This window comes from Neophocaena asiaeorientalis, unplaced genomic scaffold (assembly GCF_003031525.2).
Source record: "Neophocaena asiaeorientalis asiaeorientalis breed wild unplaced genomic scaffold, Neophocaena_asiaeorientalis_V1.1 scaffold347, whole genome shotgun sequence".
Lineage (NCBI taxonomy): Eukaryota > Metazoa > Chordata > Mammalia > Artiodactyla > Phocoenidae > Neophocaena > Neophocaena asiaeorientalis.
This window is the reverse complement of record NW_020171818.1, coordinates 927,669-943,102: the sequence shown is the minus strand read 5'-3', so window position 1 is coordinate 943,102 and position 15,434 is coordinate 927,669. Positions and strand designations below refer to the sequence as shown.

Below are 15,434 nucleotides of genomic sequence, written 5' to 3'. Positions count from 1 at the left end.
TTTTACCTACTCATAAAAATCCACATCCACACCCAGCACCCACACATCTGCTGGAATTTTGATTAGGATTGCCCTGAAACTAGAGATTACTTTGTAGATAATTGACATCTTAACAATATTGAGTCAGCCAATCCATGAACATGGTATATGCCTTCATTTATTTAGGGCTTTATAAATTTAACCCACTAATGATTTGTAGTTTCCATTCAGTAGAGTGGATTTATACATCTTTCAGCAGATTTATTCCTAGGTATGTGATATTCTTTATGTTATTTTAATTAGAATTATTGGTTAAGTTTCATTTTCTAATTGTTTTTGCTAGTAGTTAGACACAATTGAATTCTGTTTATTGACCTCATACCCAGCAACCTTGCTAATTTTACTTTTAAAATCATGAATTGTTTTGGATTTTAATAAAATGCTTTATCAGCATCTTTTGAGACACTCACAGCTTTTCTCCTTTATTCTGTTAATGTGTTGAGTTACACTGGTTTATTTTCAATGTGAAAGTAACCTTGCATTTCGAAAATAAGCCAACTTTGTTGGGATGTATTATCCTTTTAATTTACCTTTGGACTCAGTTTGCTATTTGTGTGTGTTGTGTGTGTTTTGGATCTTTGAGAGAAATTGGCCTGTAATTTTCCTACTTATCACATCCTGATCAGATTTTGGTATCTTGGTTATTCTGGCCTCATAAAAAGAGGGAGGTATTTCCTTTTTTACTGTTCTTTAGAGGAGTTTGAGAAGATTGTTATTATTTCTTTCTTATATGCTTAGAAGATTTCACTGGTGAAGCCATTTGAGCCTGGAGGTTCCTAGAGAGAGAGTTTTAAATTATATAATTAATTTTTAAAATTGAAATTGAACTATTTGGATATTTTGTATAGATGTGTCAGTTTTGCTAGGTTCATCCATGTCATCTGATTTTTCATATTTATTACTACATTGGTCGTTTGCACTTCTCATTTTTTTCATTTGTTACACTTAGCGGTTTATCAATTCTGTTATTTTTTCAATGAATTAACATTTGCCCTTTGTATTTTTCTATGGTAGATTTATTTTCTGTTTCATTAATTTCTGCTTTTATCTTTTAACGTTCCTTTCTCCCTTTGGTTTCAACTTGCTGTTCTTTTTCTAACTTTTTGAGTTAGATGCTTAGAGCATTGATTTCTAAATCTTTTCAAATGTGCTATACTTTTTCCTCTAAGCAGCTTTAGCTATAGCAAAGTTTTGATATGTCATATTTTCATTATAGATTTCCTCAAAATACAATGTGATTTCCAATGTGATTTTAAATTTCTGTCATGGTTTTTTTTGATCTATGATTTTAGAACTTTATCGCTCTGTTTCTAAGCATTTGGAGGGTTTTTAGTTATATTTCTGTTTTTGAGTTATAATGTAATTCCAGAGCAGTCAGAGAATATACATTGTCTGATTTCAAGTCTTTGAAATTTGCTGTGCAGTGTTCTGTAAATATCAATTAGGTAAAAGACATTAATCTTATTTAAATCTTCCATATCCTTAACTGTTTTATCTGTGTGATATTTCATTTCCTGAGAGAGGATTTGCTTATTTCTTTCTTATTTTTTTCAGTTTTCACTGATAACAAATATCAAGTTATTATATCTCCCTAGTGATTAACTCTTTTATCATGATACAATGATCCTTGTTATCTCTAAGTAATGCTTTTTGAGTTAAACTTTACTTAATCTGATGTTAGTAGAATGATTCTAGCTCTTTTTATTAGTCTTCTGCATTAAATATCTTGCTCCACCCTGTTAGTTTCAGCTTTTACTTTATATGTTTAGTGTTAAGTAGAATATAGTTTTTATTTTTTGATCTAGTCTGATGTCTTATCCTTAATTGGAGTGTAGTCAGTTGACATTTAATGTAATTACATTACATATTACTATTAGTTTTCTGTTTGTCTTGTCCATTCTGTATTATGTTTCTCTCAATTCTTGGATTAACTGAGTATTTTAAATTATTCTTTCCCCCTTCTATTCATTTCTGAGTTGTACCCTCTTTTATTGGTTTCCCTAGAGATTGCCACTTGTATTCTTGGTAAATTTGTATTTTGCCAGTTCCCATTTACCCAAATTTACCTTTCATTGTCATTAGCTCTACATATATTTGAAACCCCAAAAGATACGATTATAGTGTCCCTATTCATTTTAGCTTTACCCATGTATTTACATTTTTTCTTACTCTTCACATTCACATACTTATTTATATTCATATACTTGTCTTTGATATAATTTTCCTTTTGACTTAAAAATTCCCTTTAGTATTTTGCCAAGTCTGCTGAGATAAATTATCTGCATTTTTTGTCTGAAAATACATTTATTTTGAGGTCTTAAAAAAATTGTGTTACATACACACATAGCTTAATGGATTTGTACATTTGCATGAACTTCTGTAACTATTATGCAGATCAAGATAGGCTCCCATTGCCCCCTCTATGTGGATAACCACCTTCTCATTAACCATCTATTCTGACTTCTATAATTATAGATTTATTTTGCCTGTTTTTGAATGTTATATTAGTGGAATTATATATATTCTTTTGTTTCTGTCTTCTTTTGCTCGATATTATGTTTGTGTGATTCATTTTTGTTTTTTATTGGTTCAGAGTATTCCTCTATATGAATATACCACAAGTATTTTATCCATACTAGTGTTGGTAGGTATTCAAGTTTATAGTTTTTGGCCACTGTTAATAATGTTGTTATGAACATTCATGTACATGTCTTTTGGGAGGTAGAAGCACTCATCTGTGTTTGATATAACCCTAGTGGAATTTCTGGGTTGCATGTTAGGCATATTTAGTCTTAGTTGGTAGTGCCAAATAATATCCCAATTGGTTGTCAATTTGTACTCCGACCAACAGTGTATTAAGGTCCCAGTTGCTTCACAACCTCACCAACACTTGCATCATTTTTTAAACTTTGGACATTTTTTGGTGGATGAGTAGTGGTATTGGATTGTGATTTCATTTTACATTTCCTAATAACAAAGTTGAGCCCATTTTCAAATTACTTCATATGACTTGGATATCATTTTTCATAAGTGCACATTTTGGGATTGGGGGAGTGGGAGCAGGTGGGTAGGTTGTCTGACTTACTGGTATATTCTGGATACAAGTCCTTTGTTGGAAGTTGTGTGTGTGTGTGTGTGTGTGTGTGTGTATTAAACAAAATGTCTTCCTGTGTGTGGCTTGGCTTTTCCCTCTCTGTATAGATCTTTTATGGAACAGAAGATCTTAGTTTTTGGTGAAGTACATTTAATTAAGCTTTTCTTTATGATTAGTGCTTTTTTGTGTTCGTTAAAAAAGTTATTTTCTACCCTGAAGGTCATGAAGATATTTTCCTCTGTTATCTTATGTAATCTATAAAAAAAAAATCTTTTTCATTTAGGTCTATGATCCATCTGGTATTATTTTGTGTTTTGTGAGGTATAGGTCAAGGTTCATTTTATTCTTTGTGGGTTTCTCAGCATCATCTATTTAAAGACTACTTTTTCTACATTTGATTGCAAAGGAAGCTCCATTGTGAATCAGCTGACCCTATATGTGTTACTTTTATTAATTTTAGTAGTTTTTAATGTAGAATTCTTTTTCATATTTCATTAAATTTATTTATCAGTCTTTGATGTTTGTTGATGAGCCTGTAAATGATATTTTTAGATTTCATTTTGTAACCATGTTGCTAGACTAGAAATACAATTAATTTTTGTGTAGTGATTTTGTATTTAAGCATCTGATATATTAACTTATTAATTCTAGTTTATAAATTTAAAAGACTTTTCATGTACACAGTCATACCATTTCCAAATAATGACAGCTTTTTTTCTTTCTTTAGTTATACTTGTTATTTCTTTCTCCTATATTATTACAATAGAGAGTTTCTTCCTTAAAATATTAAGTGCAGTTGTTGAAAATCAATTTTTTTCTGGTTTGTGATTTCAGGGGTAAGTATGAAGTTTGCAACAGCTTTTTAAAAAAGAATTGTTACTCTTTTTTTAGGTTAAGGAAGTTACTCTTTTTTAGGTAAAGGAAGTTTTCCTTTTAGTCCTAGTCTGTTGAGAGCTTTTATCATGCATTAGAGTTAACTTTTATTAAAAGCTTTTTTTTATATCTATTTTGATGATATGATTTGACCTCTGTATTTAGTTAATGTGGATATAATATTGATTAATTTTTAAATATACCAATATTGGATTACTATATCAATCCAGTTGTTCCTTATGTATTCTTTTAGTATATTGTTGGTTTTGATTTGCTAGTATTTTGTTTACCATTTGTTTTGTTATGTGCATGAAAAAGATTGAACTTTATTTTACCTATCTTTTAATTTCCTTATATTTTTAAAATGTTATGCTTAGCTCATAAGACAATTTGGGAAGTATTTGCACTTTCTCAATTTTCTGAGTTTGAGAATATTATTATTTCCTTATATGTTTGGAAAAATTCTCTGGTGAGTCCATCTAGACTAGGAGTGCAATTTTTATTTGGTTTGTTTACATCTTTTGAGGTAAATTGTATATATGTTGAAATAACACCAATTGTTTATGTACAGTTCCATGAGTTTTGACAAATGGATTCACCCTTATCAAGTTATAGAACATTTCCATCACCCTAAGAAGTTCCCTTTCCTGTTACTTCCCCATAACGTCCATCAAATGGCAACCACTGTTGTAAATTTTAACTATGGATTAGTTTTGGCCGTTTGAAAATTTCATATAAATGGAAATCATACCATATGTACTCTTTTGTGTCTGGCCTCTTTTGCTCAGAATAATGTCTGTGAGATCTATTCTTGTGATCAAATGTAGTAATACTTTTTATTGCTGATTGGTAAGCTATATACCACTATCCTTCTATTGATGAACATTTGTATTGTTTCTCATTTTTGGCTGTTAGGATTAAAACTGATGTGAATATTCTTGTACAAGTTTTTATGGAAATATGTTTTCATTTTCCTTGGATAAATACCTAGGAGTGGAACTGCTATGTTAAGTGGTAGGTGCACATTTAAATTTAAAAGAAACTGGCACATTTTTTCCAGTGGGGTTGTACCATTTTATATTCCCACCAGTTCCATGTTCTCACCAATATTTTTTTGTTAGTCTTTTAAATTTCAGTCATTCTAATGGGTGTGTAATAGTATCTCATGGTCTTAAATTGCATTGTTATGTGGATTTGTGTTATATATCAACATAATGATGAGTTTCTGTGTGCTTATTCACCATTCTTTGCTCATTAAAAAAAATGAGGTATTTGTGTCATCATTGAGTTGTAAGAATTCTTCACATTTATAAATGTCTTTTGTCAGATGTATGTTTTGTCAATATTTTCTCAAAGGCTGCATAGCTTGCCTGTTAATTTTCTTAAAAATGTCTTCTGATGAGCAGAAGTTTTAAATTTTGGTGGTTTAATTTTATCAGTTTTTTCTCTTACGGTTATTATTTTCCATGTTCTTTATAAGAAATTCTTATTTATATCTAGGTCACAGATATTTACCTATGTTTTTTTCCTAAAACCTTTATAATTTTAGCTCTTATGTTAGATTGGTGATTCATTTCAAATTAATTCATGTATGATGTGAGATAGGGATTGAGGTTCATTTTTTTCCATATGGATATCCAGTTGTTTCAGCACAATTTGTTGAAAAGGCTGTTTCTCCTCTATTGAATTACTTCAGTACCTTTGTCAAAAGAATCAGTTGACCGTATACATGTTGACCTACTTCTGCTCTTTCTATTCTATTTCACTGATACCTTTGTCTGTTCTTATGTCAGTACCACACAATCTTGATTCTGTAGCTTTATACTGTAGAGTTGAGAGTATGTAATGAAGTCTGAGTGTAAGTCCTCCTCCTTTGTTCTTTTTGCAAAATTGTCTTAACTATTTGAAGACTTTTGCATTATTATATAAATTTTAGAATCACTGTGTCAGTTTCCATGAAAGCCTAGTGGTATTGAAATTGAGTTTGCATTCAGTTTATAGATCAATTTTGTGAGGACTGACATCTAAACAATCATGAGTCTAGTAGGTAGTCCATGAACAAGGAATTTTTCTTTGTCTTTTAAGGTCTATTTTAATTTTTCTCAAAATTTTTTTTAATTTTAGTGTACAGGTCTTGTTCATAATTTGTTAAATTTATTGCTAAATTTTTAATGTTTTTTGATGCTATGGTAAATGACATTTAAAATTTTATATTTCAAATAGTATGCTGTTAGTATGTAGATACACCACTCATTTTTTTTTTTTAACATCTTTATTGGAGTATAACTGCTTTACAATGGTTTGTTAGTTTCTGCTGTATAACAAAGTAAATCAGCTATACGTGTACAGATATTCCCATATCCCCTCCCTCTTGCATCTCCCTCCCACCCTCCCTATCCCACCCCTCTAGGTGGTCACAAAGCACTGAGCTGATCTCCCTGTGCTATGTACACCACTCATTTTTGTATCTGACTTTATTTTCTAAATTCATTTATTATTATTTAAATAGTTTTTTGTTGTTTTGGTTGCTACTTTCTTAGTTGTTCTGTGTAAACAATCATATTGTCTGAGAATAGGACAATCATACTGTCCTTCTCACTTTCCAGACTTTATACATTCTATTTCTTTATGTTGACTTATTATACTAATTTGGACCTCTAATACAATGTTGAATAGGTGTCATGAGGGTATATATATCCTTACTTTATTCCTGAATTCAGGGAGAAAGGATTTAGTGTTTGACTAGTAAGTATGATGTTAATTGTAGGTGTTTTTGAGGGAACCCTTTATCTGATTGAAGAAGTTGTCTTCTATTACTAGTTTGCTAAGAATTTAATAATCATATGGATTTGCTCTTTTATTATGTAAATTCGGTGTGCTACTTTGATTGACTTTTTTTTTTTTTTGCGGTACCCGGGTCTCTCACTGCCGTGGCCTCTCCCATCGCTGAGCACAGGCTCCGGACGCGCAGGCCCAGCGGCCATGGCTCACAGGCCCAGCCACTCCGCGGCATGTGGGATCCTCCTGGACCGGGACACGAACCTGCGTCCCCTGCACTGGCAGGCAGACCCTCAACCACTGCACCATCAGGGAAGCCCTGATTGACTTTTTTAATAGGCTTTGATTTTTAGAGCAGTTCTATGTCCACAGCAAAACCGAGTGCAAAGTACACAGAGTTCCTATATACCCGTTGACCTTGCACATGTGCAGCCTCTCCCACTATCAGCCTACCACACAAGCTGGTATATATGTTACAACTGATGGATCTACATTGACACATCATCAGCTAAAGTCTATAGTTTACATTAGGGTTCACTCTTGGTGTTGTATTATATATTGTATGGATTTGGACAAATGTATAGTTACAACCTATCCACATTTTAGTATTATACATAATCGTTTCACTGCCTTAAAAATCCTCTGTGCTTTGCCAATCCATCCCTTCCTTCCCCTAACCTCTGGCCACCAGTGATCTTTTTCCTGTCTCCATAGTTTTGCCTTTTCCTGAATGTCATAGAGTTGAAATCATACAGTAATGTAGCCTTTTCATATTGGCTTATTCCACGTGGTAATAGGCATTTTGTTTCCTTCATGTCTTTTTATTGCTTTTACCACTGAATAATATTTCATTGTTTGAATGTACCAGTGCTTATTTACCCATTTACCTACTGAAGGACATCTTTGTTTTCTTCCAAGTTTTGGCAATTATGAATAAAGCTGCTGTAAACGTTCATGTGCAGGTTGATGTGATGTGTGGACATCAATTTTCAATTCATTTGCATAAATACCAAGGAGCAGAATTGCTGGATCGTATGGTAAGAGCATTATTTAAGTTTTGTAAGAAACCAACAAACTCTCTTCCAAAGCGGCTGTACCATTTTGCATTCCCACTGGCAGAATGAGAGTTCCTGTTGCTCCGCATCCTCACCAGCATTTAGGAGTTGTCAGTATTTTGAATTTTGGCCATTCTGTTAGGCGTGTAGTGGTATCTCATGGTTGTTTTAACTTGCAGTTCCCTAGATGATGTTGAGCATCTTTTCATTTGCTTATTTGCCATCTGTATATCTTTGGTAAGGTTTATATTGGATCTTTAACTCATGTTTTAATGGAATGGTTTTTTAATTAAAAAAATTTTTTTTTACATCTTTATTGGAGTACAGTTGCTTTTTTTATTTTTATTTCCATTTCTTTAGGAGGTGGGTCAAAAAGGATCTTGCTGTGATTTATGTCACAGTGTTCTGCCTATGTTTTCCTCTTAAGAATTTGATAGTGTCTGGCCTTACATTTAGGTCTTTAATCCATTCTGAGCTTATTTTTGTGTATGGTGTTAGGGGGAGTGTTCTAATCTCATACTTTTACATGTACCTGTGGATGAGGCTGGATCTTGTCCCTCTAGTGGGCAGGTCCACGTCTGGTGGTGTGTTTTGGGGTGTCTGTGGACTTATTATGATTTTAGGCAGCCTCTCTGCTAATGGGTGGGCTTGTGTTCCTGTCTTGCTAGTCGTTTGGCATAGTGTGTCCAGCACTGTAGCTTGCTGGCTGTCGAGTGAAGATGGGTGTTGGTGTTGAGATGGAGATCTCTGGGAGATTTTCGCCGTTTGATATTATGTGGAGCTGGGAGGTCTCTTGTGGACCAGTGTCCTGAAGTTGGCTCTCCACCTCAGAGGCACAGCACTTTCTCCTGGCTGCAGCACCAAGAGCCTTTCATCCACACGGCTCAGAATAAAAGGGAGAAAAAGTGGAAAGGAAGAAAGGAAGGAAAGAAGGAAGGAAGGAAGAGGATAAAATAAAATAAAGTTATTAAAATAAAAAATAATTGTTAAGAGAAAAATTTCTTTAAAAAGTAAAAAAACAAAACAAAACAAAACAAAAAACCCCCCAAAAAACGGACGGATAGAACCCTAGGATAAATGGTGAAAGGAAAGCTATTCAGACAAAATCTCACACAGAAGCATACACATACACAGTCACAAAAAGAGGAAAAGGGGAAGAAATAATAAATCTTGCTCTCAAAGTCCACCTCCTCAATTTGGGATGATTGGTTGTCTATTCATGTATTCCACAGATGCAGGTACATCAAGTTGATTGTGGAGATTTAATCCGCTGCTCCTGAGGCTGCTGGGAGAGATTTCCCTTTCTCTGTTCGCACAGCTTCCAGGGTTCTGTTTTGGATTTGGCCCCGCCTCTGCGTGTAGGTTGCCAGAGTGCGTCTGTTCTTCACTCAGACAGGACGAGGTTAAAGCATCCGCTGATTCGGGGGCTCGGGCTGAATCAGGCCGGGGGAAGGGAGGGGCACGGAGTGCGGGGTGAGCCTGCGGCAGCAGAGCCCGGCGTGACGTTGCACCAGTCTGAGGTGCGCCGTTCGTTCTCTTGGGGAAGTTGTCCCTGGATCCCAGGACCTTGGCAGTTGCGGGCTGCACAGCCTCCCGGGAGGGGCGGCGTGGATAGTGACCTGTGCTTGCACACAGGCTTCTTGGTGGCGGCAGCAGCAGCTTTAGCGTCTCATGCCCGTTTCTGGGGTCTGCGCTGTTAGCCGTGGCTCGCGCCCGTCTCTGGAGCTCCTTTAAGCAGCGTTCTTAATCCCCTCCCTCGCGCACCAGGAAGCAGAGAGGGAAGAAAAAGTCTCTTGCCTCTTCGCAGGTCCAGACTTTTCCCTGGACTCCCTCCTGGCTAGCTGTGGTGCGCTAACCCCCTGCAGGCTGTGTTCTCGCTGCCAACCCCAGTCCTCTCCCTGCGCTCCCGAGCCTCAGCTCCCAGCCCCGCCCGCCCCGGCAGGCGAGCAGACAAGCCTCTCGGCCTGGTGAGTGCCGGTCGGCACCGATCCTCTGATTGGGATCTCTCCGCTTTGCCCTCCGCACCCATGTTGCTGTGCTCTCCGCCACGGCTCCGAAGGTTTCAGCCTCCGCCACCCGCAGTCTCCACCTGTGAAGGGGCTTCCTAGTGTGTGGAAACCTTTCCTCCTTCACAGCTCCATCCCACTGCAGGTCCCGTCCCTGTTCTTTTGTCTCTGTTTATTCCTTTTTCTTTTGTGCTACCCAGGTACGTGGGGAGTTTCTTGCCTTTTGGGAGGTCTGAGGTCTTCTGCCAGCATTCAGTAGGTGTTCTATAGGAGTTGTTTCACATGTAGTTGTATTTCTGATGTATCTGTGGGGCAGAAGGTGATCTCTGTGTCTTACTCTTCTGCCATCTTCCTCCTCTCCTGGTTTGTTTTCTTATTGTTGAATTTTAAGAGTTATTTTTTTCCTGTATTTTAGGTAACAGTCCTTTATCAGATATGTCTTTATCAGGTATGTCAATTATTTCTTTCATGAATTATGCCTTTGGTTTTATATAGATTGATTTTCAAATATTAAACTAATCCCTGGGATAAACTCCATTTGGTCATGACTTACTATCCTTTTGAGATATGGCTCTATTCAGTTCCTTAATATTTTAACTGTTTTCATATCTATATTCGTGGGGAATGTTGACCTACAATTTTCTTTTTTTTATCATGTCTGTGTCAAATATTGACATCAGGGTTATGCTGGACTTATAAAATGAATTGGGGAGTGTTTACTCTTTTTCAGAAAAAATTGTGAATATTTATTTTTATTTATTTATTTCTTTAAATGCTTGATAAAATTTAGCAGTGATGCCATCTGGACTTGAGTTTTTCCTTGTGGGGCATTGAATCCTACTAATTTAACTTCTTGGTAGTTATAGAGCTATTAAGGTTTTCTAGTTCATCTTTTGTCAGCTTCAGTAAGTTTTGTGTTTCATGGAATTTGTGTATTTCATTTAAGTTTTCAAATGTATAAGGGTTTTCATAATATCTCTGTGGGGGTTTTTTTGTTTGTTTTTTTTGGTTTTTTTTTGCTGTACACGGGCCTCTCACTGTTGTGGCCTCTCCCGTTGCGGAGCACAGGCTCCGGACGCACAGGCTCAGTGGCCATGGCTCACGGGCCAAGCCGCTCCGCGGCATGTGGGATCCTCCCGGACTGGGGCACAAACCCGTGTCCCCTGCATCGGCAGGCGGACTCTCAACCACTGCACCACCAGGGAAGCCCTCTTTTATTTTTTTTATGTCTGTGGAATACAAGGCGATATTCTCTTTTATTGTGGATATTTATAATTTATGTTTTATTTCTCTTGATCAGTCACGTAGAGGTTTTTCAGTGTTGTTAATTATTGAACAAAGCTACTTTGGCTTTGTGAATTGTCTATATTTTTGTCTTCTTTTTACTTAAAAATTTTTTAAAAAAGTTAAGCGGTTTTAAAATGTTTGTTATTTCCTTTCTTCTATCAATACTTCCTTGGGTTTAATTTATTCATGTTCTTCTAGCTTCTCAAGGTAGAAACTTAGATCTTTGAGACAACTGGGTAGCCAATTGGAAAAGTCCATTTGTGGATCCAATTAAAATTCATACCATATAATAGGAGAAAGTACAAATGTATCAAATGTTCAAGTATAAAAAATAAAATAGGGACTTCCCTGGTGGTCCAGTGAGTAAGACTGCGTGCTCCAAATGCAGGGGGCCCAGGTTCGATCCCTGGTTGGGGAACTAGATCCTGCATGCTGCAACTAAGTTCCTGTGTGCCGCGTCTAAGACCCAGTGCAGCCAAAATAAATAAATAAATATTTAAAAAAAAATGCAACACAAGTACCCATCAGTGGATCGACTAAGTTATGGTCTATCTAATGCTGCGTAGCTGCCATAAAAAAAAAGTTCAGTGTACTTCTTTGGAGAAATCTCCAGGATACATTGTAAAGTGAAAAAATCAGATGCAGGGGAATATATTGGGTTGGTCAAAAAGTTTGTTGGGGTTTTTCTCTAACATCCCCAGTGAACTTTTTGGCCAACCTGATATATAGTACACTATATTTTGTTAAAAAGAGGTAGAAATATTATGATTCTTACTTGTATTTTCATAAAGTGACATTTTAAAGGGACAAGAGGGAATGGGGTACATGCAGAGTGTGAGTGACACTTCTAAGTGGAAGCCTTTTTATTTTGTTTTGACTTCTGAAACATGTAAGTGTATCATCTATTTTAAAAATCATTAAAAAATTCTTCCAGGTTGGGATGTACTAATTTGCGTGTTCTGTGAATCATTTAAGGAAGAAGCAATTCTAAATTTAAACTTTCTCAGATAACAGAAAAAGAGGGACCACTGCCCAACTCATTTTATGAGGCTAGAATAATCTTGTTTCCAAAATCTAACTGTATGTTGAGTGAAGGAGGCAACATAAGGAAAAAATGCATATGATTTGATTTTATCACAAAAGTCAGGGTAATGGTTATCTCTAGCGGGAAGGTGGAAGTTGTGGTCAGGTGGGGCACATGGGGGGTTTCAGCGTTGCTCCAATGTTCTATTTCTTCATCTCAGTTTCAGTTGTATTTTGTTCAGTTTATAATTGTGTTTAACTCTACCTTTGTTTTATTTTCTTTATCTGTGTTCTAATCAATTACAAGTGTTATAAATTAATGAAAGAAGCTATAGTAATCGTGGAATACATGTTCATCTAACAAATTAGCTTTAAAATATATAAAGTAACAACTGATAGAATTTGCATAGGGGAATACAAGAACTTTCAACAGTTGAAGATAGAGCTTTTAACTCTCCTCCAAAATTTTCAAATTAAGCAGATGAAAAAAATCGAGACTTAGAAGTGTTTATTTTTTGAAGGTGGAACGTTTTAATGGCATAATTATTCCATTCTGTGTTAAAACATTTGGTAGAGCAGTGATTTTAAAAATTGATAAAAACTGGTTTCTCCCAAACTAGTTTCACCAAGGGAATTAGAGGTCAGTTAAATCTGTACCTAGTGGGGACCACCTAGTTTTGTTTTAAGCTATTTCTGTTGGGATTTATACTCTGCAACTAGCACAACAGTTCTAGCCAGTGTTAGAATTGTTCATACTATGATCAGCCCAGGTTCATTGCAAATAAAGCTTCTGGTAAAAAAAAAAAAAATCATGCTACAGAAAAGAACAGAGAGGGTATGCAACACTGGAAATTCAACAGATTTAGGGACCAAAGGAAAAAGTGGCTTTCTTCATTTAAAGGGCTGTCTACCATTTCTCCTCTTAACTTACTCCAAACCTCAAAAATAACTACTTGGGAAGAGGTAGTGAATATATGTGGAAATTTAAATCCTTGTTAGGAATTCAGTTTTTCCTTTAAACCCTTCACGTTCTCATTCAGTTTTGCTCCTTGGAGATATTGGTTGGGGAAGGTTTGGAGGTTGGTTGTAGCAGGCTTTGGAGCAGCAGACACTTTGTAGAACTAGTCTCTGTGAAAGTCCTTATTAGGAAATTTAAAGGGCGCTCTGCCTTGTCAGCAGTAAGGCTCAGTCCACTGATGAGGCTGAGATGTAGCCAGGGTTTGGAGTTATTTTCTGTGTAAGAGAGCTCTTTTTAACCCAGAAAGGATCAATTCAAATCGTATACACAGGCTTGGCCTAGTCTAGTCTTGTCATAGCCACCGTCTAAACTCTTCAGTCCTATCTGAACTGAAAAAAATAAAAGGAATTTCCACCCTCATATCCACCTTAACCCAACCTGCCATATTAAAAGCAAAAACAAAAACAGTTTGTGCAGGGCAGGCTGGATAGGCCGCAGTAGGCTTAACTTTTTTTCTGGTATTGATCAGTACATGAGAATCTGTCCACTATCTCTGAGTTGATTCCACCGTAGTCCTTTCCTTAGAGAATTTGAAGAAGAAATTGTCACTCTGCTCAGTTTTCTAGAGTTGACAGCCAGCCATTAGGGGGTGGCATTCTGTACTCTCCAGTCCAGGATGCAGATGGTGTGGCCTCCCTTCATTTCATTTGTGACATGCAGGAAGTTGGCATACACAGGGAAGGTTCCCTCTACTGGGCCATTCTTGTAAATATCAGCTGTGATCTTAAGGGACATAGTAGAAACTGCAGCTGTAGTGCTCGTTTTCTTTGTAGGAAGGAGTATAGCCAGGCTCACAGGTCTTGCTGTACTTGGGAGTGTCTCTTCACCTCCATCACCTGGTAGCTGAGAGCCATTGAAATGGTGCTCACATTGTGGGATAGAATAGGACGTACAGCCTACATGGGCATCATAGAGGCCACCAGAGACCTTTCTTGGTCCAGAAATTCCAGGCTCCATAGGGAAAGCCCCCATGCAGCCATCCCCATACTTCGCAGTAGATGAGCACATTTTCAGCAGGCATCTCTGTGGGGGCATTCCTACTGGTGTCAATACAGATCTGATCAGAAATGGTTTTTATGGCCCCAGATGCCCAGGAAGAAACACAGGACTGTTGGTAATGTCTTTTTTAATGTTTAGACAGTTTAGCCACCATTCCTCAGTCGCAAAATGTTTTTGGCATATCCATTTTCTTAGCAAACTGTACTCTCTGAGGCAGCTTGGATCTATCCAGGAAATGCTTAAAAAGCCCATTCAGTTCATATCACCATTATGGAGGCTGAACAGTTCATCTGCAGGGGTGCAAAATAGGGTCTGCTTGGGATACTAGGCAGCACCATCAGGCAGAAAATGATGGCTAGGGCCCACCACACTTTGGCATCTGGATCCTGGATTTACTGAAGTTGTGGAGACTCTAAGCCTGCAGTTGCCATGTCTAATCTCAGTATCTGGTGTCTGGAACCTGAGTCCACCATGTTGCCACTTGGACAAGATATAAAATATTTTAATGACATGATTGTCATGGTGAACCTAATAGATATGTATAGAATTCTCCATCCAGCAGAGAATTACACATTTTTTTCTAGCACACACAGATCCTTCTTAAAATTTACATGTTCTAGGCCACAAAGGGTGCTTCAGTAACTTCCAAAAAATCATCATTATGCAGACCATAATCTCTGACCTGAATAAAATATAATAAATATCAGTCAGATAGCTAAAAATGACCCAAATGTTTGCACACTTACAAGCATAGATCGTAAGAGGAATTATAAAATAATTAGATATTAATGGAAATGCTGCACTTCAAAGTTTGTGAGATACTTAAAGTGAGATTTATAACTTATAATATATTTACCAGGAAGTAAGAAACTTTGGTAATTGGTATGGACTGAACTGTGTCTCCTTCCCCACGCCCTCAAAAAAAAAGGATATACTGAAGTCCTATCCTCCAGTACTTCAAACTGTGACAGTAATTTGGAAATAGTGTCTTTATGGAGTTAAATGAAAATGAGGTCAGTAGGGTGGGCCCTAATCTAATATAATTGGTGTTTTATAAGAAGGGAAATTTGGACATAGGCATGGACAGAGGGAAGGTGATGTAAAGACATAGGGGAGAAGTTGTCCATCTCCAGCCAGAGAGAGAGGCCTGGAACAGAACCTTCCTTCACGACTCTCAGAAGGAACCAACCCTGCTGATACCTTGATCTTGGACTTAGAGTCTACAGAACTGTGAGAACAAATAAATTTCTGTTGTTTGAGCC

General features: G+C 36.6%; 1 protein-coding gene and 1 pseudogene across 4 annotated transcripts in view; one reads left to right on the top strand and one right to left on the bottom strand.

Moving 5' to 3' along the window:
- Nucleotides 1–15,434, top strand: part of CDC42BPA (CDC42 binding protein kinase alpha) — a 306,002-nt gene that overhangs the window by 57,512 nt on the left and 233,056 nt on the right. The window lies entirely within an intron of this gene.
- Nucleotides 13,617–14,645, bottom strand: LOC112395631 (cathepsin B-like; annotated as a pseudogene).